The sequence below is a fragment of the Rhipicephalus microplus genome, chromosome 8, assembly GCF_043290135.1.
Source record: "Rhipicephalus microplus isolate Deutch F79 chromosome 8, USDA_Rmic, whole genome shotgun sequence".
NCBI classification, from domain to species: domain Eukaryota; kingdom Metazoa; phylum Arthropoda; class Arachnida; order Ixodida; family Ixodidae; genus Rhipicephalus; species Rhipicephalus microplus.
The window spans coordinates 67,050,957-67,074,069 of record NC_134707.1 but is presented as its reverse complement, the minus strand read 5'-3'; the positions used below and the strand labels follow the sequence as shown (position 1 = coordinate 67,074,069).

At 42.3% G+C, this 23,113-nt stretch overlaps 3 non-coding genes across 3 annotated transcripts; all 3 read right to left on the bottom strand.

The window, feature by feature from the left end:
- Positions 1–2,174: 2,174 nt before the first annotated feature.
- On the bottom strand, positions 2,175–2,247 carry TRNAM-CAU (transfer RNA methionine (anticodon CAU)). The gene has a single exon. It is a non-coding gene; the product is annotated as a tRNA-Met (tRNA).
- A 15,721-nt stretch (positions 2,248–17,968) lies between these two features.
- On the bottom strand, positions 17,969–18,041 carry TRNAM-CAU (transfer RNA methionine (anticodon CAU)). Its single transcript has one exon. It is a non-coding gene; the product is annotated as a tRNA-Met (tRNA).
- A 2,240-nt stretch (positions 18,042–20,281) lies between these two features.
- TRNAM-CAU (transfer RNA methionine (anticodon CAU)) lies at positions 20,282–20,354 on the bottom strand. The gene has a single exon. It is a non-coding gene; the product is annotated as a tRNA-Met (tRNA).
- Positions 20,355–23,113: the final 2,759 nt, after the last annotated feature.

Genomic DNA, 23,113 nt, shown 5'->3' with positions numbered 1-23,113 from the left:
TATAAGCCAAACAACGAGTGTGAAAACACTCTTATTCGCATGTTTTGGCGTCACGTAGCACGTGAACTTATTATGAGCGGGCAGCTGAATAATTGTCCCTCTTATACAACCTAAACCCACCAAGCCTGCCAGTACGAGACCCTCGTTCAATGAAATAAGGGAGAGAAGTGTATACCTAAGGGCTCGTATTTCCGTGGTTTAACACAATATTAATGAGATATAACAGACAGTAATGCCAAGGAATGTACAGGGGAAGTTATTAGAACCAATGGAATGTAAATAAGAAGAAAGAAGGAAGAAAAGTGGATGAAAAAATCACCAGCTGTGAGCAGGAATCGATCCTACGACCTTCGAATAACGCGTTCGATGCTCTAACCACTGAGCTATCCAGCGGCTGTCCCTCCATCCACTTTTTTGGGGGTTTATATGTGAATTTAGAAGTAGGAGTGACAGTCAGCGCCATCTATTAGCCAAACAACGAGTGTGAAAACATTCTTATTCGCATGTTTTGGCGTCACGTAGCACGTGAACTTATTATGAGCGGGCAGCTGATTAATTGTCGCTCTTATACAACCTAAACACACCAAGTCTGCCAGTACGAGACCCTCGTTCAATGAAATAAGAGAGAGAAGTGTATACCTAAGGGCTCGTATTTCCGTGGTTTAACACAATTTTAATGAGATATAACAGACAGTAATGCCAAGGAATGTACAGGGGAAGTTATTAGAACCGATGGAATGTATATAAGAAGAAAGAAGAAAGAAAAGTGGATGAAAAAATTACCAGCTGTGAGCAGGAATCGAACCTACGACCTTCGAATAACGCGTTCGATGCTCTATCCACTGAGCTATCACAGCGGCCGTCCCTCCATCCACTTTTTTTGCGGTTTATATGTGAATTTAGAAGTAGGAGTGACAGTCAGCGCCATCTATAAGCCAAACAACGAGTGTGAAAACACTCTTATTGGCATGTTTTGGCGTCACGTAGCACGTGAACTTATTATGAGCGGGCAGCTGATGAATTGTCCCTCTTATACAACCTAAACACACCAAGTCTGCCAGTACGAGACCCTCGTTAAATGAAATAAGGGAGAGTAGTGTATACCTAAGGGCTCGTATTTCCGTGGTTTAACACAATATTAATGAGATATAACAGACAGTAATGCCAAGGAATGTACGGGGGAAGTTATTAGAACCAATGGAATGTAAATAAGAAGAAAGAAGAAAGAAAAGTGGATGAAAAAATTACCAGCTGTGAGCAGGAATCGAACCTACGACCTTCGAATAACGCGTTCGATGCTCTAACCACTGAGCTATCACAGCGGCCGTCCCTCCATCCACTTTTTTTGCGGTTTATATGTGAATTTAGAAGTAGGAGTGACAGTCAGCGCCATCTATAAGCCAAACAACGAGTGTGAAAACACTCTTATTCGCATGTTTTGGCGTCACGTAGCACGTGAACTTATTATGAGCGGGCAGCTGATTAATTGTCCCTCTTATACAACCTAAACACACCAAGTCTGCCACTACGAGACCTTCGTTCAATAAAATAAGGGAGAGAAGTGTATACCTAAGGGCTCGTATTTCCGTGGTTTAACACAATATTAATGAGATATAACAGACAGTAATGCCAAGGAATGTACAGGGGAAGTTATTAGAACCAATGGAATGTAAATAAAAAGAAAGAAGAAAGAAAAGGTGATGAAAAAATTACAAGCTGTGAGCAGGAATCGAACCTACGACCTTCGAATAACGCGTTCGATGCTCTAACCACTGAGCTATCACAGCGGCCGTCCCTCCATCCACTTTTTTTGTGGGGTTTATATGTGAATTTAGAAGTAGGAGTGACAGTCAGCGCCATCTATAAGCCAAACAACGAGTGTGAAAACACTCTTATTCGCATGTTTTGGCGTCACGTAGCACGTGAACTTATTATGAGCGGGCAGCTGAATAATTGTCGCTCTTATACAACCTAAACACACCAAGTCTGCCAGTACGAGACCCTCGTTCAATGAAATAAGGGAGAGAAGTGTATACCTAAGGGCTCGTATTTCCGTGGTTTAACACAATATTAATGAGATATAACACACACTAATGCCAAGGATTGTACACGGGAAGGTATTAGAACCAATGGAATGTAAATAGGAAGAAAGAAAAGTGGATGAAAAAATTACCAGCTGTGAGCAGGAATCGAACCTACGACCTTCGAATAATGCGTTCGATGCTCTAACCACTGAGCTATCACAGCGGCCGTGCCTCCATCCACTTTTTTGGGGGATTTATATGTGAATTTAGAAGTAGGAGTGACAGTCAGCGCCATCTATAAGCCAAACAACGAGTGTGAAAACACTCTTATCCGCATGTTTTGTCGTCACGTAGCACGTGAACTTATTATGAGCGGGCAGCTGAATAATTGTCCCTCTTATACAACCTAAACACACCAAGTCTGCCAGTACGAGACCTTTGTTCAATAAAACAAGGGAGAGAAGTGTATACCTAAGGGCTCGTATTTCCGTGGTTTAACACAATATTAATGAGATATAACAGACAGTAATGCCAAGGAATGTACAGGGGAAGTTATTAGAACCAATCGATTGTAAATAAGAAGAAAGAAGAAAGAAAAGTGGATGAAAAAATTACCAGCTGTGAGCAGGAATTGAACCTACGACCTTCGAATAACGCGTTCGATGCTCTAACCACTGAGCTATCACAGCGGCCATCCCTCCATCCACTTTTTTTGGGGTTTTTATGTGAATTTAGAAGTAGGAGTGACAGTCAGCGCCATCTATAAGCCAAACAACGAGTGTGAAAACACTCTTATACGCATGTTTTGGCGTCACGTAGCACGTGAACTTATTATGAGCGGGCAGCTGATTAATTGTCCCCCTTATCCCCTTCAGGCGCAGCGTCCACATTTGTGGACGCCAACTTCACAGCTCAATATCTCGAAATTTACTTTGAATCTCGCGCGCAACCAGTGCTCTCTCTATCACTACATGTTGCTGCAGCGACCCGTGGCGCCATCTGCCGCAGCTGACACAAAATAACTACAAAAACAACTCTCAAAGATGGACGCCTCCACGTTTTACGGCGGCGCACGTAAGTGGCTCTCACTTTTCAAGCCCTTGCTATGTTTCATTCGAGGTGGCATGAAATTATGCACTTGTCAGTAAGAGCTAAGAGATACCTCATGCCAATAAACAAGACTTTTGCAACTAGAAACTATTTATAACGTCAAAAAGGGTGCGTAAAATACCGCGTCCACGATCGTGGACATTGCGCCTTAGTGCTGCCTTTGTTGCAGGGCAGCCATTTTGCACCGTGTGCGCAGATATGATGGTTATGTGTGATTTTTTGTCTCCAGGACTTGAAGATCATGCTTCAAAACGTCAGAAAGTTGATGATGCGACAGCAGAAGAAATCCTCATGAGAATATCAAATGGAGATATCTCAGATGGCGACTTTTCAGATGACGAATTGGAAGCAGAAAATGAAGAAAACATAGTAAGTTTGCTCGAGATTGTGAGACATTATTTTGTGTTCTCGGGAAACATATGGCACCAAACTGTCTAAAGGTACTTTGACCCTAATTTACGCTGTTTGTTTCAGCCTGCCAATGGTCAGGTGACCGCATCCACGACCACAGCTGCACTGCCTGCACGACCAGACGCCACGGTCAGCTCGAACGCACCTGCGGCATCTACGAAGGCTGAGTTCAAATGGGTGAAGAAAGATTTTGCTCCAAGTGATGTTGACTGCCACTACAATCCTGAAGTAGCCTCGACATGCCAGCAGCCACTTGTGTATTTTAGCAAGTATTTCACCGAACAGATATTTGAAGACCTTGCTGAATTCACAAACAGGTATGTCCTGCAAAGAGACGGTGCCGTATTAGCCACTACAAAAGAAGAGATCAAAATATTTTTTGGAATGCTCATGCTGATGGGTGTTCTGAAATACCCACGCGTCAGAATGTATTGGCAAACTGCAACGAGGATTCCCGCAATAGCCGATTCGATGGGCGTGAAGCGATTCTTCAAAATCAGAGGCGCTCTCCACATAAGCGACGCTAATGAAGAACGGGACCCGAACAGCCAAGACAAATTTTGGAAAGTTAGGCCGTTGCTAGAAGCTGTCAGAAGCCGCTGCTTACAGCTTGTTCCCTTGGAACAGAATAGCATCGATGAACAGATGGTGCCGTTCACAGGACGCATTGCTGCAAAGCAATTTGTGAAAGGAAAACCGAACCCAGAAGGCGTGAAGGTTTTTGTACGCTGCAGTTTTGACGGTCTTGCACATGACTTTGAGTTTTACCAAGGGAAGGGAACGGGAGTGAGCAAAGAACATGCACATCTTGGCCTTGGTGGCTCCGTCGTAATGCGCCTTGTTGAAAGCCTCCCGAAGGCACAGAACATCAAGTGCTACATGGACAATTATTTTACGTCCGTGAAGCTCTTTCTTGAGTTAAAAAAGATCGGCATTTTGGCTAGTGGCACAATTAGGGGAAACCGCTTGGCAGGATGCGTCATGAAAACAGACAAGGAAATGAAGAAAGAAGGACGGGGAAGCTATGATGAGCGGGTTTCCCAGAACGACGAAGTTGTCCTTGTTCGTTGGCAAGACAACGGGACCGTCAACATGGCTTCTACCCACCTTGGAGTTGGAAATATTGGCACCGTGAGAAGATGGAGCGAATCCCAAAAGGTCCACGTTGACATTGACTGTCCAGAGGTAGTCCTGGACTACAACAAATACATGGGTGGAGTAGACAAACTAGACTTCATCATGTCCCTCTACCCAATGCGGACGCGAACGAAAAAGTGGCCTGTGAGAGTGATTTCCCATTTTGCATCTTTTGCGCTCTCCAACAGTTGGCTTGAATACTTAAGGGATGCCAATAAAGCAGGGCTACTAAGAAAAGAGACACTGGACATGATGGCGTTCCAAACAGACGTCGCGAATTGCCTGCTGAACAGCAATAAGCCACAAAAGAAGCGTGGACGTCCGAGCAATGACAACTCCCGAACAGTGAAAAAGAAGGTACCCAATGCTTCACCACTACCAGTCAGCACTGTTCGCTATGATGGGATTAATCATTGGCCGCAGCAAGTAAACATGGCTAACGCACAACGCTGCCGGAGAGAGGAATGCACATCCAAAAGCCGTGTCCGCTGCAGGAAATGCAACATTTTCCTTTGTCTGACATCTCAGAACGACTGTTTTTATTTGTTTCATACCAAATAGACTCTTTCTGATTATTTTTGCGGAAAAGACTTCCTAAGCAGTGTTCCTGCAATGATTATTTGCGAGCCTCCGAAATAAAAGCGTTTGTTTTCTTCTTCTCCACCGTTCATGGGTATTGCAACAAGGAAAGCGAGATGTAAAATATGTATTTACTAGAGCCTATACAACAGGCAGTATGGCGAAAAACCCACGCACAAGCCATGGCGCACCTTCGTCGTCTTCCTTTCCCTGCGTCTTCGTGCGCGCGCTTGGGTAACGGTCACGTGACAATATGACTGCTTTGAGGCGCAATGTCCACATATGTGGACGCCATTGAAAAATTGAACCAATGAATTTTTTTCTGAATTTCTTGTGGATTCCTTCTTTAATAGCGTTATGTATTCATAATCTGAACAAAATTTTTTTTTCGCTACGTCAGATTTAATTCGCGCCTGAAGGGGTTATACAATCTAAACACACCAAGTCTGCCAGTACGAGACCCTCCTTCAATGAAATAAGGGAGAGAAGTGTATACCTAAGGGCTCGTATTTCCGTGCTTTAACACAATATTAATGAAATTTAACAGACAGTAATGCCAAGGAATGTACAGGGGAAGTTATTAGAACCAAAGGAATGTAAATAAGGAGAAAGAAGAAAGAAAAGTGGATGAAAAAATTACCAGCTGTGAGCAGGAATCGAACCTACAACCTTCGAATAACGCGTTCGATGCTCTAACCACTGAGCTATCACAGCGGCCGTCCCTCCATCCACTTTTTTTGGGGGTCTATATGTGAATTTAGAAGTAGGAGTGACAGTCAGCGCCGTCTATAAGCCAAACAACGAGTGTGAAAACACTCTTATTCGCATGTTTTGGCGTCACGTAGCGCGTGAACTTATTATGAGCGGGCAGCTGATTAATTGTCCCTCTTATACAACCTAAACACACCAAGTCTGCCAGTACGAGACCCTCGTTCAATGAAATAAGGGAGAGAAGTGTATACCTAAGGGCTCGTATTTCCGTAGTTCAACACAATATTAATCAGATATAACAGACAGTAATGCCAAGGAATATACAGGGGAAGTTATTAGAACCAATGGAATGTAAATAAGAAGAAAGAAGAAAGAAAAGTGGATGAAAAAATTACCAGCTTTGAGCAGAAATCGAACCTACGACCTTCGAATAACGCGTTCGATGCTCTAACCACTGAGCTATCACAGCGGCCGTCCCTCCATCCACTTTTTTTTTGGGGTTTATATGTGAATTTAGAAGTAGGATTGACAGTCAGCGCCATCTATAAGCCAAACAACGAGTGTGAAAACACTCTTATTCGCATGTTTTGGCGTCACGTAGCACGTGAACCTATTATGAGCGGGCAGCAGATTAATTGTCCCTCTTATACAAGCTAAACACACCAAGTCTGCCAGTACGAGACCCTCGTTCAATGAAATAAGGGAGAGAAGTGTATACCTAAGCTCTCGTATTTCCGTGGTTTAACACAATAATAATGAGATATAACAGACAGTAATGCCAAGGAATGTACAGGGGAAGTTATTAGAACCAATGGAATGTAAATAAGAAGAAAGAAGAAAGAAAAGTGGATGAAAAAATTACCAGCTGTGAGCGGGAATCGAATCTACGACCTTCGAATAACGCGTTCGATGCTCTAACCACTGAGCTATCACAGCGGCCGTACCTTCATTCACTTTTTGGGGGGTTTATATGTGAATTTAGAAGTAGGAGTGACAGTCAGCGCCATCTATAAGCCAAACAACGAGTGTGAAAACACTCTTATTCGCATGTTTTGGCGTCACGTAGCACGTGAACCTATTATGAGCGGGCAGCAGATTAATTGTCCCTCTTATACAACCTAAACACACCAAGTCTGCCAGTACGAGACCCTCGTTAAATGAAATAAGGGAGAGAAGTGTATACCTAAGGGCTCGTATTTCCGTGGTTTAACACAATATTAATGAGATATAACAGACAGTAATGCCAAGGAATGTACAGGGGAAGTTATTAGAACCAATAGAATGTAAATAAGAAGAAAGAAGAAAGAAAAGTGGATGAAAAAATTACCAGCTGTGAGCAGGAATCGAACCTACGACCTTCGAATAACGCGTTCGATGCTCTAACCACTGAGCTATCACAGCGGACGTCCCTCCATCCACTTTTTTGTGGGTTTATATGTGAATTTAGAAGTAGGAGTGACAGTCAGCGCCATCTATAAGCCAAACAACGAGTGTGAAAACACTCTTATTCGCATGTTTTGGCGTCACGTAGCGCGTGAACTTATTATGAGCGGGCAGCTGATTAATTGTCCCTCTTATACAACCTAAACACACCAAGTCTGCCAGTACGAGACCCTCGTTCAATGAAATAAGGGAGAGAAGTGTATACCTAAGGGCTCGTATTTCCGTGGTTTAACACAATAATAATGAGATTTAACAGACAGTAATGCCAAGGAATGTACAGGGGAAGTTATTAGAACCATTGGAATGTAAATAAGAAGAAAGAAGAAAGAAAAGTGGATGAAAAAATTACCAGCTGTGAGCAGGAATCGAACCTACGACCTTCGAATAACGCGTTCGATGCTCTAACCACTGAGCTAACACAGCGGCCGTCCCTCCATCCACTTTTTTGGGGGTCTATATGTGAATTTAGAAGTAGGAGTGACAGTCAGCGCCATCTATAAGCCAAGCAACGAGTGTGAAAACACTCTTATTCGCATGTTTTGGCGTCACGTAGCACGTGAACTTATTATGAGCGGGCAGCTGGTTAATTGTCCCTCTTAGACAACCTAAACACACCAAGTCTGCCAGTACGAGACCCTCGTTCAATGAAATAAGGGAGAGAAGTGTATACCTAAGGGCTCGTATTTCCGTAGTTCAACATAATATTAATCAGATATAACAGACAGTAATGCCAAGGAATATACAGGGGAAGTTATTAGAACCAATGGAATGTAAATAAGAAGAAAGAAGAAAGAAAAGTGGATGAAAAAATTACCAGCTTTGAGCAGGAATCGAACCTACGACCTTCGAATAACGCGTTCGATGCTCTAACCACTGAGCTATCACAGCGGCCGTCCCTCCATCCACTTTTTTTTGGGGTTTATATGTGAATTTAGAAGTAGGATTGACAGTCAGCGCCATCTATAAGCCAAACAACGAGTGTGAAAACACTCTTATTCGCATGTTTTGGCGTCACGTAGCACGTGAACCTATTATGAGCGGGCAGCAGATTAATTGTCCCTCTTATACAAGCTAAACACACCAAGTCTGCCAGTACGAGACCCTCGTTCAATGAAATAAGGGAGAGAAGTGTATACCTAAGCTCTCGTATTTCCGTGGTTTAACACAATAATAATGAGATATAACAGACAGTAATGCCAAGGAATGTACAGGGGAAGTTATTAGAACCAATGGAATGTAAATAAGAAGAAAGAAGAAAGAAAAGTGGATGAAAAAATTACCAGCTGTGAGCGGGAATCGAATCTACGACCTTCGAATAACGCGTTCGATGCTCTAACCACTGAGCTATCACAGCGGCCGTACCTTCATTCACTTTTTGGGGGGTTTATATGTGAATTTAGAAGTAGGAGTGACAGTCAGCGCCATCTATAAGCCAAACAACGAGTGTGAAAACACTCTTATTCGCATGTTTTGGCGTCACGTAGCACGTGAACCTATTATGAGCGGGCAGCAGATTAATTGTCCCTCTTATACAACCTAAACACACCAAGTCTGCCAGTACGAGACCCTCGTTAAATGAAATAAGGGAGAGAAGTGTATACCTAAGGGCTCGTATTTCCGTGGTTTAACACAATATTAATGAGATATAACAGACAGTAATGCCAAGGAATGTACAGGGGAAGTTATTAGAACCAATGGAATGTAAATAAGAAGAAAGAAGAAAGAAAAGTGGATGAAAAAATTACCAGCTGTGAGCAGGAATCGAACCTACGACCTTCGAATAACGCGTTCGATGCTCTAACCACTGAGCTATCACAGCGGACGTCCCTCCATCCACTTTTTTTTGGGTTTATATGTGAATTTAGAAGTAGGAGTGACAGTCAGCGCCATCTATAAGCCAAACAACGAGTGTGAAAACACTCTTATTCGCATGTTTTGGCGTCACGTAGCGCGTGAACTTATTATGAGCGGGCAGCTGATTAATTGTCCCTCTTATACAACCTAAACACACCAAGTCTGCCAGTACGAGACCCTCGTTCAATGAAATAAGGGAGAGAAGTGTATACCTAAGGGCTCGTATTTCCGTGGTTTAACACAATAATAATGAGATTTAACAGACAGTAATGCCAAGGAATGTACAGGGGAAGTTATTAGAACCATTGGAATGTAAATAAGAAGAAAGAAGAAAGAAAAGTGGATGAAAAAATTACCAGCTATGAGCAGGAATCGAACCTACGACCTTCGAATAACGCGTTCGATGCTCTAACCACTGAGCTAACACAGCGGCCGTCCCTCCATCCACTTTTTTGGGGGTCTATATGTGAATTTAGAAGTAGGAGTGACAGTCAGCGCCATCTATAAGCCAAGCAACGAGTGTGAAAACACTCTTATTCGCATGTTTTGGCGTCACGTAGCACGTGAACTTATTATGAGCGGGCAGCTGGTTAATTGTCCCTCTTAGACAACCTAAACACACCAAGTCTGCCAGTACGAGACCCTCGTTCAATGAAATAAGGGAGAGAAGTGTATACCTAAGGGCTCGTATTTCCGTAGTTCAACACAATATTAATCAGATATAACAGACAGTAATGCCAAGGAATATACAGGGGAAGTTATTAGAACCAATGGAATGTAAATAAGAAGAAAGAAGAAAGAAAAGTGGATGAAAAAATTACCAGCTTTGAGCAGGAATCGAACCTACGACCTTCGAATAACGCGTTCGATGCTCTAACCACTGAGCTATCACAGCGGCCGTCCCTCCATCCACTTTTTTTTGGGGTTTATATGTGAATTTAGAAGTAGGATTGACAGTCAGCGCCATCTATAAGCCAAACAACGAGTGTGAAAACACTCTTATTCGCATGTTTTGGCGTCACGTAGCACGTGAACCTATTATGAGCGGGCAGCAGATTAATTGTCCCTCTTATACAAGCTAAACACACCAAGTCTGCCAGTACGAGACCCTCGTTCAATGAAATAAGGGAGAGAAGTGTATACCTAAGCTCTCGTATTTCCGTGGTTTAACACAATAATAATGAGATATAACAGACAGTAATGCCAAGGAATGTACAGGGGAAGTTATTAGAACCAATGGAATGTAAATAAGAAGAAAGAAGAAAGAAAAGTGGATGAAAAAATTACCAGCTGTGAGCGGGAATCGAATCTACGACCTTCGAATAACGCGTTCGATGCTCTAACCACTGAGCTATCACAGCGGCCGTACCTTCATTCACTTTTTGGGGGGTTTATATGTGAATTTAGAAGTAGGAGTGACAGTCAGCGCCATCTATAAGCCAAACAACGAGTGTGAAAACACTCTTATTCGCATGTTTTGGCGTCACGTAGCACGTGAACCTATTATGAGCGGGCAGCAGATTAATTGTCCCTCTTATACAACCTAAACACACCAAGTCTGCCAGTACGAGACCCTCGTTAAATGAAATAAGGGAGAGAAGTGTATACCTAAGGGCTCGTATTTCCGTGGTTTAACACAATATTAATGAGATATAACAGACAGTAATGCCAAGGAATGTACAGGGGAAGTTATTAGAACCAATGGAATGTAAATAAGAAGAAAGAAGAAAGAAAAGTGGATGAAAAAATTACCAGCTGTGAGCAGGAATCGAACCTACGACCTTCGAATAACGCGTTCGATGCTCTAACCACTGAGCTATCACAGCGGACGTCCCTCCATCCACTTTTTTTTGGGTTTATATGTGAATTTAGAAGTAGGAGTGACAGTCAGCGCCATCTATAAGCCAAACAACGAGTGTGAAAACACTCTTATTCGCATGTTTTGGCGTCACGTAGCGCGTGAACTTATTATGAGCGGGCAGCTGATTAATTGTCCCTCTTATACAACCTAAACACACCAAGTCTGCCAGTACGAGACCCTCGTTCAATGAAATAAGGGAGAGAAGTGTATACCTAAGGGCTCGTATTTCCCTGGTTTAACACAATATTAATGAGATTTAACAGACAGTAATGCCAAGGAATGTACAGGGGAAGTTATTAGAACCATTGGAATGTAAATAGGAAGAAAGAAGAAAGAAAAGTGGATGAAAAAATTACCAGCTGTGAGCAGGAATCGAACCTACGACCTTCGAATAACGCGTTCGATGCTCTAACCACTGAGCTAACACAGCGGCCGTCCCTCCATCCACTTTTTTGGGGGTCTATATGTGAATTTAGAAGTAGGAGTGACAGTCAGCGCCATCTATAAGCCAAGCAACGAGTGTGAAAACACTCTTATTCGCATGTTTTGGCGTCACGTAGCACGTGAACTTATTATGAGCGGGCAGCTGGTTAATTGTCCCTCTTAGACAACCTAAACACACCAAGTCTGCCAGTACGAGACCCTCGTTCAATGAAATAAGGGAGAGAAGTGTATACCTAAGGGCTCGTATTTCCGTAGTTCAACACAATATTAATCAGATATAACAGACAGTAATGCCAAGGAATATACAGGGGAAGTTATTAGAACCAATGGAATGTAAATAAGAAGAAAGAAGAAAGAAAAGTGGATGAAAAAATTACCAGCTTTGAGCAGGAATCGAACCTACGACCTTCGAATAACGCGTTCGATGCTCTAACCACTGAGCTATCACAGCGGCCATCCCTCCATCCACTTTTTTTTGGGGTTTATATGTGAATTTAGAAGTAGGATTGACAGTCAGCGCCATCTATAAGCCAAACAACGAGTGTGAAAACACTCTTATTCGCATGTTTTGGCGTCACGTAGCACGTGAACCTATTTTGAGCGGGCAGCTGAATAATTGTCCCTCTTATACAACCTAAACACACCAAGTCTGCCAGTATGAGACCTTCGTTCAATAAAATAAGGGAGAGAAGTGTATACCTAAGGGCTAGTATTTCCGTAGTTTAACACAATATTAATGAGATATAACAGACAGTAATGCCAAGGAATGTACAGGGAAAGTTATTAGAACCAATCGATTGTAAATAAGAAGAAAGAAGAAAAAAGTGGATGAAAAAATTACCAGCTGTGAGCAGGAATTGAACCTACGACCTTCGAATAACGCGTTCGATGCTCTAACCACTGAGCTATCACAGCGGCCGTCCCTCCATCCACTTTTTTGGGGGTTTTTATGTGAATTTAGAAGTAGGAGTGACAGTCAGCGCCATCTATAAGCCAAACAACGAGTGTGAAAACACTCTTATTCGCATGTTTTGGCGTCACGTAGCACGTGAACTTATTATGAGCGGGCAGCTGATTAATTGTCCCTTTTATACAACCTAAACACACCAACTCTGCCAGTACGAGACCCTCCTTCAATGAAATAAGGGAGAGAAGTGTATACCTAAGGGCTCGTATTTCCGTGGTTTAACACAATATTAATGAGATATAACAGACAGTAAGGCCAAGGAATGTACAGGGGAAGTTATTAGAACCAATGGAATGTAAATAAAAAGAAAGAAGAAAGAAAAGGTGATGAAAAAATTACAAGCTGTGAGCAGGAATCGAACCTACGACCTTCGAATAACGCGTTCGATGCTCTAACCACTGAGCTATCACAGCGGCAGTCCCGCCATCCACTTTTTTGGGGGGGTTTATATGTGAATTTAGAAGTAGGAGTGACAGTGAGCGCCATCTATAAGCCAAACAACGAGTGTGAAAACACTCTTATTCTCATGTTTTGGCGTCACGTAGCACGTGAACTTATTATGAGCGGGCAGCTGAATAATTGTCCCTCTTATACAACCTAAACACACCAAGCCTGCCAGTACGAGACCCTCGTTCAATGAAATAAGGGAGAGAAGTGTATACCTAAGGGCTCGTATTTCCGTGGTTTAACACAATATTAATGTGATATAACAGATAGTCATGCCAAGAAATGTACAGGGGAAGTTATTAGAACCAATGGAATGTAAATAAGAAGAAAGAAAAGTGGATGAAAAAATTACAAGCTGTGAGCAGGAATTGAACCTACGACCTTCGAATAACGTATTCGATGCTCTAACCACTGAGCTATCACAGCGGCCGTCCCTCCATCCACTTTTTTGGGGTTTATATGAGAATTTAGAAGTAGAAGTGACAGTCAGCGCCATCTATAAGCCAAACAACGAGTGCGAAAACACTCTTATTCGCATGTTTTGGCGTCACGTAGCACGTGAACTTATTATGAGCGGGCAGCTGATTAATTGTCCCTCTCATACAACCTAAACACACCAAGTCTGCCAGTACGAGACCCTCGTTCAATGAAATAAGGGAGAGAAGTTTATACCTATGGGCTCGTATTTCCGTGGTTTAACACAATAATAATGAGATATAACAGACAGTAATGCCAAGGAATGTACACGGGAAGTTATTAGAACCAATGGAATGTAAATAAGAAGAAAGACGAAAGAAAAGTGGATGAAAAAATTACCAGCTGTGAGCAGGAATCGAACCTACGACCTTCAAATAATGCGTTCGATGCTCTAACCACTGAGCTATCACAGCGGCCGTCCCTCCATCCACTTTTTTGGGGGGTTTATATGTGAATTTAGAAGTAGGAGTGACAGTCAGCGCCATCTATAAGCCAAACAACGAGTGTGAAAACACTCTTATCCGCATGTTCTGGCGTCACGTAGCACGTGAATTTATTATGAGCGGGCAGCTGATTAATTGTCCCTCTCATACAACCTAAACACACCAAGTCTGCCAGTACGAGACCCTCGTTCAATGAAATAAGGGAGAGAAGTGTATACCTAAGGGCTCGTATTTCCGTGGTTTAACACAATATTAATGTGATATAACAGATAGTCATGCCAAGAAATGTACAGGGGAAGTTATTAGAACCAATGGAATGTAAATAAGAAGAAAGAAAAGTGGATGAAAAAATTACCAGCTGTGAGCAGGAATTGAACCTACGACCTTCGAATAACGCATTCGATGCTCTAACCACTGAGCTATCACAGCGGCCGTCCCTCCATCCACTTTTTTTGGGGTTTATATGTGAATTTAGAAGTAGGAGTGACAGTCAGCGCCATCTATAAGCCAAACAACGAGTGTGAAAACACTCTTATCCGCATGTTCTGGCGTCACGTAGCACGTGAATTTATTATGAGCGGGCAGCTGATTAATTGTCCCTCTCATACAACCTAAACACACCAAGTCTGCCAGTACGAGACCCTCGTTCAATGAAATAAGGGAGAGAAGTGTATACCTACGGGCTCGTATTTCCGTGGTTTAACACAATATTAATGTGATATAACAGATAGTCATGCCAAGAAATGTACAGGGGAAGTTATTAGAACCAATGGAATGTAAATAAGAAGAAAGAAAAGTGGATGAAAAAATTACCAGCTGTGAGCAGGAATTGAACCTACGACCTTCGAATAACGCATTCGATGCTCTAACCACTGAGCTATCACAGCGGCCGTCCCTCCATCCACTTTTTTTGGGGTTTATATGTGAATTTAGAAGTAGGAGTGACAGTCAGCGCCATCTATAAGCCAAACAACGAGTGTGAAAACACTCTTATTCGCATGTTTTGGCGTCACGTAACACGTGAACTTATTATGAGCGGGCAGCTGATTAATTGTCCCTCTCATACAACCTAAACACACCAATTCTGCCAGTACGAGACCCTCGTTCAATGAAATAAGGGAGAGAAGTGTATACCTAAGGGCTCGTATTTCCGTGGTTTAACACAATATTAACGAGATATAACAGACAGTAATGCCAAGGAATGTACAGGGGAAGTTAATAGAACCAATCGATTGTAAATAAGAAGAAAGAAGAAAGAAAAGTGGATGAAAAAATTACCAGCTGTGAGCAGGAATTGAACCTACGACCTTCGAATAACGCGTTCGAAGCTCTAACCACTGAGCTATCACAGCGGCCGTCCCTCCATCCAGTTTTTTGGGGGTTTTTATGTGAATTTAGAAGTAGGAGTGACAGTCAGCGCCATCTATAAGCCAAACAACGAGTGTGAAAACACTCTTATTCGCATGTTTTGGCGTCACGTAGCACGTGAACTTATTATGAGCGGGCAGCTGATTAATTGTCCCTTTTATACAACCTAAACACACCAAGTCTGCCAGTACGAGACCCTCCTTCAATGAAATAAGGGAGAGAAGTGTATACCTAAGGGCTCGTATTTCCGTGGTTTAACACAATATTAATGTGATATAACAGATAGTCCTGCCAAGGAATGTACAGGGGAAGTTATTACAACCAATGGAATGTAAATAAGAAGAAAGAAAAGTGGATGAAAAAATTACCAGCTGTGAGCAGGAATTGAACCTACGACCTTCGAATAACGCATTCGATGCTCTAACCACTGAGCTATCACAGCGGCCGTCCCTCCATCCACTTTTTTTTTGGGGTTTATATGTGAATTTAGAAGTAGGAGTGACAGTCAGCGCCATCTATAAGCCAAACAACGAGTGTGAAAACACTCTTATTCGCATGTTTTGGCGTCACGTAGCACGTGAACTTATTATGAGCGGGCAGCTGATTAATTGTCCCTCTCATACAACCTAAACACACCAAGTCTGCCAGTACGAGACCCTCGTTCAATGAAATAAGGGAGAGAAGTGTATACCTAAGGGCTCGTATTTCCGTGGTTTAACACAATATTAATGAGATATAACAGACAGTAATGCCAAGGAATGTACACGGGAAGTTATTAGAACCAATGGAATGTAAATAAGAAGAAAGAAGAAAGAAAAGTGGATGAAAAAATTACCAGCTGTGAGCAGGAATCGAACCTACGACCTTCGAATAACGCGTTCGAAGCTCTAACCACTGAGCTATCACAGCGGCCGTCCCTCCATCCAGTTTTTTTGGGGTTTTTATGTGAATTTAGAAGTAGGAGTGACAGTCAGCGCCATCTATAAGCCAAACAACGAGTGTGAAAACACTCTTATTCGCATGTTTTGGCGTCACGTAGCACGTGAACTTATTATGAGCGGGCAGCTGATTAATTGTCCCTTTTATACAACCTAAACACACCAAGTCTGCCAGTACGAGACCCTCCTTCAATGAAATAAGGGAGAGAAGTGTATACCTAAGGGCTCGTATTTCCGTGGTTTAACACAATATTAATGTGATATAACAGATAGTCATGCCAAGGAATGTACAGGGGAAGTTATTAGAACCAATGGAATGTAAATAAGACGAAAGAAGAAAGAAAAGTGGATGAAAAAATTACCAGCTGTGAGCAGGAATTGAACCTACGACCTTCGAATAACGCGTTCGATGCTCTAACCACTGAGCTATCACAGCGGCCGTCCCTCCATCCACTTTTTTTGGGGTTTATATGTGAATTTAGAAGTAGGAGTGACAGTCAGCGCCATCTATAAGCCAAACAACGAGTGTGAAAACACTCTTATTCGCATGTTTTGGCGTCACGTAGCACGTGAACTTATTATGAGCGGGCAGCTGATTAATTGTCCCTCTTATACAACCTAAACACACCAAGTCTGCCAGTACGAGACCCTCGTTAAATGAAATAAGGGAGAGAAGTGTATACCTAAGGGCTCGTATTTCCGTGGTTTAACACAATATTAATGACATATAACAGACAGTAATGCCAAGGAATGTGCAGGGGAAGTTATTAGAACCAATGGAATGTAAATAAGAAGAAAGAAGAAAGAAGAGTGGATGAAAAAATTACCAGCTGTGAGCAGGAATCGAACCTACGACCTTCGAATAACGCGTTCGATGCTCTAACCACTGAGCTATCCAGCGGCTGTCCCTCCATCCACTTTTTTGGGGTTTATATGTGAATTTAGAAGTAGGAGTGACAGTCAGCGCCATCTATTAGCCAAACAACGAGTGTGAAAACACTTACTCGCATGTTTTGGCGTCACGTAGCACGTGAACTTATTATGAGCGGGCAGCTGATTAATTGTCCCTCTTATACAACCTAAACACACCAAGTCTGCCAGTACGAGACCCTCGTTCAATGAAATAAGACAGAGAAGTGTATACCTAAGGGCTCGTATTTCCGTGGTTTAACACAATTTTAATGAGATATAACAGACAGTAATGCCAAGGAATGTACAGGGGAAGTTATTAGAACTAATAGAATGTATATAAGAAGAAAGAAGAAAGAAAAGTGGATGAAAAAATTACCAGCTGTAAGCAGGAATCGAACCTACGACCTTCGAATAACGCGTTCGATGTTCTAACCACTGAGCTATCACAGCGGCCGTCCCTCCATCCACTTTTTTTGCGGTTTATATGTGAATTTTGAAGTAGGAGTGACAGTCAGCGCCATCTATAAGCCAAACAACGAGTGTGAAAACACTCTTATTCGCATGTTTTGGCGTCACGTAGCACGTGAACTTATTATGAGCGGGCAGCTGATTAATTGTCCCTCTTATACAACCTAAACACACCAAGTCTGCCAGTACGAGACCCTCGATAAATGAAATAAGGGAGAGAAGTGTGTACCTAAGGGCTCGTATTTCCGTGGTTTAACGCAATATTAATGAGATATAACAGAGAGTAATGCCAAGGAATGTACAGGGGAAGGTATTAGAACCAATGGAATGTAACTAAAAAGAAAGAAGAAAGAAAAGATGATGAAAAAATTACAAGCTGTGAGCAGGAATCGAACCTACGACCTTCGAATAATGCGTTCGATGCTCTAACCACTGAGCTATCACAGCGGCCGTCCCTCCATCCACTTTTTTGGGTGGTTTATATGTGAATTTAGAAGTAGGAGTGACAGTCAGCGCCATCTATAAGCCAAACAACGAGTGTGAAAACACTCTTATTCGCATGTTTTGGCGTCACGTAGCACGTGAACTTATTATGAGCGGGCAGCTGAATAATTGACCCTCTTATACAACCTAAACACACCAAGCCTGCCAGTACAAGACCCTCGTTCAATGAAATAAGGGAGAGAAGTGTATACCTAAGGGATCGTATTTCCGTGGTTTAACACAATATTGATGTGATATAACAGATAGTCATGCCAAGAAATGTACAGGGGAAGTTATTAGAACCAATGGAATGTAAATAAGAAGAAAGAAAAGTGGATGAAAAAATTACCAGCTGTGAGCAGGAATTGAACCTACGACCTTCGAATAACGCGTTCGATGCTCTAACCACTGAGCTATCACAGCGGCCGTCCCTCCATCCACTTTTTTGGGGGGTTTATATGTGAATTTAGAAGTAGGAGTGACAGTCAGCGCCATCTATAAGCCAAACAACGAGTGTGAAAACACTCTTATTCGCATGTTTTGGCATCACGTAGCACGTGAACTTATTATGAGCGGGCAGCTGATTAATTGTCCCTCTCATACAACCTAAACACACCAAGTCTGCCAGTACGAGACCCTCGTTCAATGAAATAAGGGAGAGAAGTGTATACCTAAGGGCTCGTATTTCCGTGGTTTAACACAATATTAATGAGATATAACAGACAGTAATGCCAAGGAATGTACACGGGAAGTTATTAGAACCAATGGAATGTAAATAAGAAGAAAGAAGAATTAAAAGTGGATGAAAAAATTACCAGCTGTGAGCAGGAATCGAACCTACGACCTTCGAATAATGCGTTCGATGCTCTATCCACTGAGCTATCACAGCGACCGTCCCTCCATCCACTTTTTTGGGGGGTTTATATGTGAATTTAGAAGTAGGAGTCACAGTCAGCGCCATCTATAAGCCAAACAACGAGTGTGAAAACACTCTTATCCGCATGTTTTGGCGTCACGTAGCACGTGAACTTATTATGAGTGGGCAGCTGAATAATTGTCCCTCTTATACAACCTAAACACACCAAGTCTGCCAGTACGAGACCTTCGTTCAATAAAATAAGGGAGAGAAGTGTATACCTAAGGGCTCGTATTTCCGTGGTTTAACACAATATTAATGAGATATAACAGACAGTAATGCCAAGGAATGTACAGGGGAAGTTATTAGAACCAATCGATTGTAAATAAGAAGAAAGAAGAAAGAAAAGTGGATGAAAAAATTACCAGCTGTGAGCAGGAATTGAACCTACGACCTTCGAATAACGCGTTCGAAGCTCTAACCACTGAGCTATCACAGCGGCCGTCCCTCCATCCAGTTTTTTTGGGGTTTTTATGTGAATTTAGAAGTAGGAGTGACAGTCAGCGCCATCTATAAGCCAAACAACGAGTGTGAAAACACTCTTATTCGCATGTTTTGGCGTCACGTAGCACGTGAACTTATTATGAGCGGGCAGCTGAATAATTGTCCCTTTTATACAACCTAAACACACCAAGTCTGCCAGTACGAGACCCTCCTTCAATGAAATAAGGGAGAGAAGTGTATACCTAAGGGCTCGTATTTCCGTGGTTTAACACAATATAATGTGATATAACAGATAGTCATGCCAAGGAATGTACAGGGGAAGTTATTAGAACCAATGGAATGTAAATAAGAAGAAAGAAAAGTGGATGAAAAAATTACCAGCTGTGAGCAGGAATTGAACCTACGACCTTCGAATAACGCATTCGATGTTCTAACCACTGAGCTATCACAGCGGCCGTCCCTCCATCCACTTTTTTTGGGGTTTATATGTGAATTTAGAAGTAGGAGTGACAGTCAGCGCCATCTATAAGCCAAACAACGAGTGTGAAAACACTCTTATTCGCATGTTTTGGCGTCACGTAGCACGTGAACTTATTATGAGCGGGCAGCTGAATAATTGTCCCTCTCATACAACCTAAACACACCAAGTCTGCCAGTACGAGACCCTCGTTCAATGAAATAAGGGAGAGAAGTGTATACCTAAGGGCTCGTATTTCCGTGGTTTAACACAATATTAATGAGATATAACAGACAGTAATGCCAAGGAATGTACACGGGAAGTTATTAGAACCAATGGAATGTAAATAAGAAGAAAGAAGAAAGAAAAGTGGATGAAAAAATTACCAGCTGTGAGCAGGAATCGAACCTACGACCTTCGAATAATGCGTTCGATGCTCTAACCACTGAGCTATCACAGCGGCCGTCCCTCCATCCACTTTTTTGGGGGGTTTATATGTGAATTTAGAAGTAGGAGTGACAGTCAGCGCCATCTATAAGCCAAACAACGAGTGTGAAAACACTCTTATCCGCATGTTTTGGCGTCACGTAGCACGTGAACTTATTATGAGTGGGCAGCTGAATAATTGTCCCTCTTATACAACCTAAACACACCAAGTCTGCCAGTACGAGACCTTCGTTCAATAAAATAAGGGAGAGAAGTGTATACCTAAGGGCTCGTATTTCCGTGGTTTAACACAATATTAATGAGATATAACAGACAGTAATGCCAAGGAATGTACAGGGGAAGTTATTAGAACCAATCGATTGTAAATAAGAAGAAAGAAGAAAGAAAAGTGGATGAAAAAATTACCAGCTGTGAGCAGGAATTGAACCTACGACCTTTGAATAACGCGTTCGAAGCTCTAACCACTGAGCTATCACAGCGGCCGTCCCTCCATCCAGTTTTTTTGGGGTTTTTATGTGAATTTAGAAGTAGGAGTGACAGTCAGCGCCATCTATAAGCCAAACAACGAGTGTGAAAACACTCTTATTCGCATGTTTTGGCGTCACGTAGCACGTGAACTTATTATGAGCGGGCAGCTGATTAATTGTCCCTTTTATACAACCTAAACACACCAAGTCTGCCAGTACGAGACCCTCCTTCAATGAAATAAGGGAGAGAAGTGTATACCTAAGGGCTCGTATTTCCGTGGTTTAACACAATATTAATGTGATATAACAGATAGTCATGCCAAGGAATGTACAGGGGAAGTTATTAGAACCAATGGAATGTAAATAAGACGAAAGAAGAAAGAAAAGTGGATGAAAAAATTACCAGCTGTGAGCAGGAATTGAACCTACGACCTTCGAATAACGCGTTCGATGCTCTAACCACTGAGCTATCACAGCGGCCGTCCCTCCATCCACTTTTTTTTGGGGTTTATATGTGAATTTAGAAGTAGGAGTGACAGTCAGCGCCATCTATAAGCCAAACAACGAGTGTGAAAACACTCTTATTCGCATGTTTTGGCGTCACGTAGCACGTGAACCTATTATGAGCGGGCAGCTGATTAATTGTCCCTCTTATACAACCTAAACACACCAAGTCTGCCAGTACGAGACCCTCGTTAAATGAAATAAGGGAGAGAAGTGTATACCTAAGGGCTCGTATTTCCGTGGTTTAACACAATATTAATGACATATAACAGACAGTAATGCCAAGGAATGTGCAGAGGAAGTTATTAGAACCAATGGAATGTAAATAAGAAGAAAGAAGAAAGAAAAGTGGATGAAAAAATTACCAGCTGTGAGCAGGAATCGAACCTACGACCTTCGAATAACGCGTTCGATGCTCTAACCACTGAGCTATCCAGCGGCTGTCCCTCCATCCACTTTTTTGGGGGTTTACATGTGAATTTAGAAGTAGGAGTGACAGTCAGCGCCATCTATTAGCCAAACAACGAGTGTGAAAACACTTACTCGCATGTTTTGGCGTCACGTAGCACGTGAACTTATTATGAGCGGGCAGCTGATTAATCGTCCCTCTTATACAACCTAAACACACCAAGTCTGCCAGTACGAGACCCTCGTTCAATGAAATAAGAGAGAGAAGTGTATACCTAAGGGCTCGTATTTCCGTGGTTTAACACAATTTTAATGAGATATAACAGACAGTAATGCCAAGGAATGTACAGGGGAAGTTATTAGAACTAATGGAATGTATATAAGAAGAAAGAAGAAAGAAAAGTGGATGAAAAAATTACCAGCTGTGAGCAGGAATCGAACCTACGACCTTCGAATAACGCGTTCGATGTTCTAACCACTGAGCTATCACAGCGGCCGTCCCTCCATCCACTTTTTTTGCGGTTTATATGTGAATTTTGAAGTAGGAGTGACAGTCAGCGCCATCTATAAGCCAAACAACGAGTGTGAAAACACTCTTATTCGCATGTTTTGGCGTCACGTAGCACGTGAACTTATTATGAGCGGGCAGCTGATTAATTGTCCCTCTTATACAACCTAAACACACCAAGTCTGCCAGTACGAGACCCTCGTTAAATGAAATAAGGGAGAGAAGTGTATACCTAAGGGCTCGTATTTCCGTGGTTTAACACAATATTAATGACATATAACAGACAGTAATGCCAAGGAATGTGCAGGGGAAGTTATTAGAACCAATGGAATGTAAATAAGAAGAAAGAAGAAAGAAAAGTGGATGAAAAAATTACCAGCTGTGAGCAGGAATCGAACCTACGACCTTCGAATAACGCGTTCGATGCTCTAACCACTGAGCTATCCAGCGGCTGTCCCTCCATCCACTTTTTTTGGGGTTTATATGTGAATTTAGAAGTAGGAGTGACAGTCAGCGCCATCTATTAGCCAAACAACGAGTGTGAAAACACTTATTCGCATGTTTTGTCGTCACGTAGCACGTGAACTTATTATGAGCGGGCAGCTGAATAATTGTCCCTCTTATACAACCTAAACACACCAAGTCTGCCAGTACGAGACCTTTGTTCAATAAAACAACGGAGAGAAGTGTATACCTAAGGGCTCGTATTTCCGTGGTTTAACACAATATTAATGAGATATAACAGACAGTAATGCCAAGGAATGTACAGGGGAAGTTATTAGAACCAATCGATTGTAAATAAGAAGAAAGAAGAAAGAAAAGTGGATGAAAAAATTACCAGCTGTGAGCAGGAATTGAACCTACGACCTTCGAATAACGCGTTCG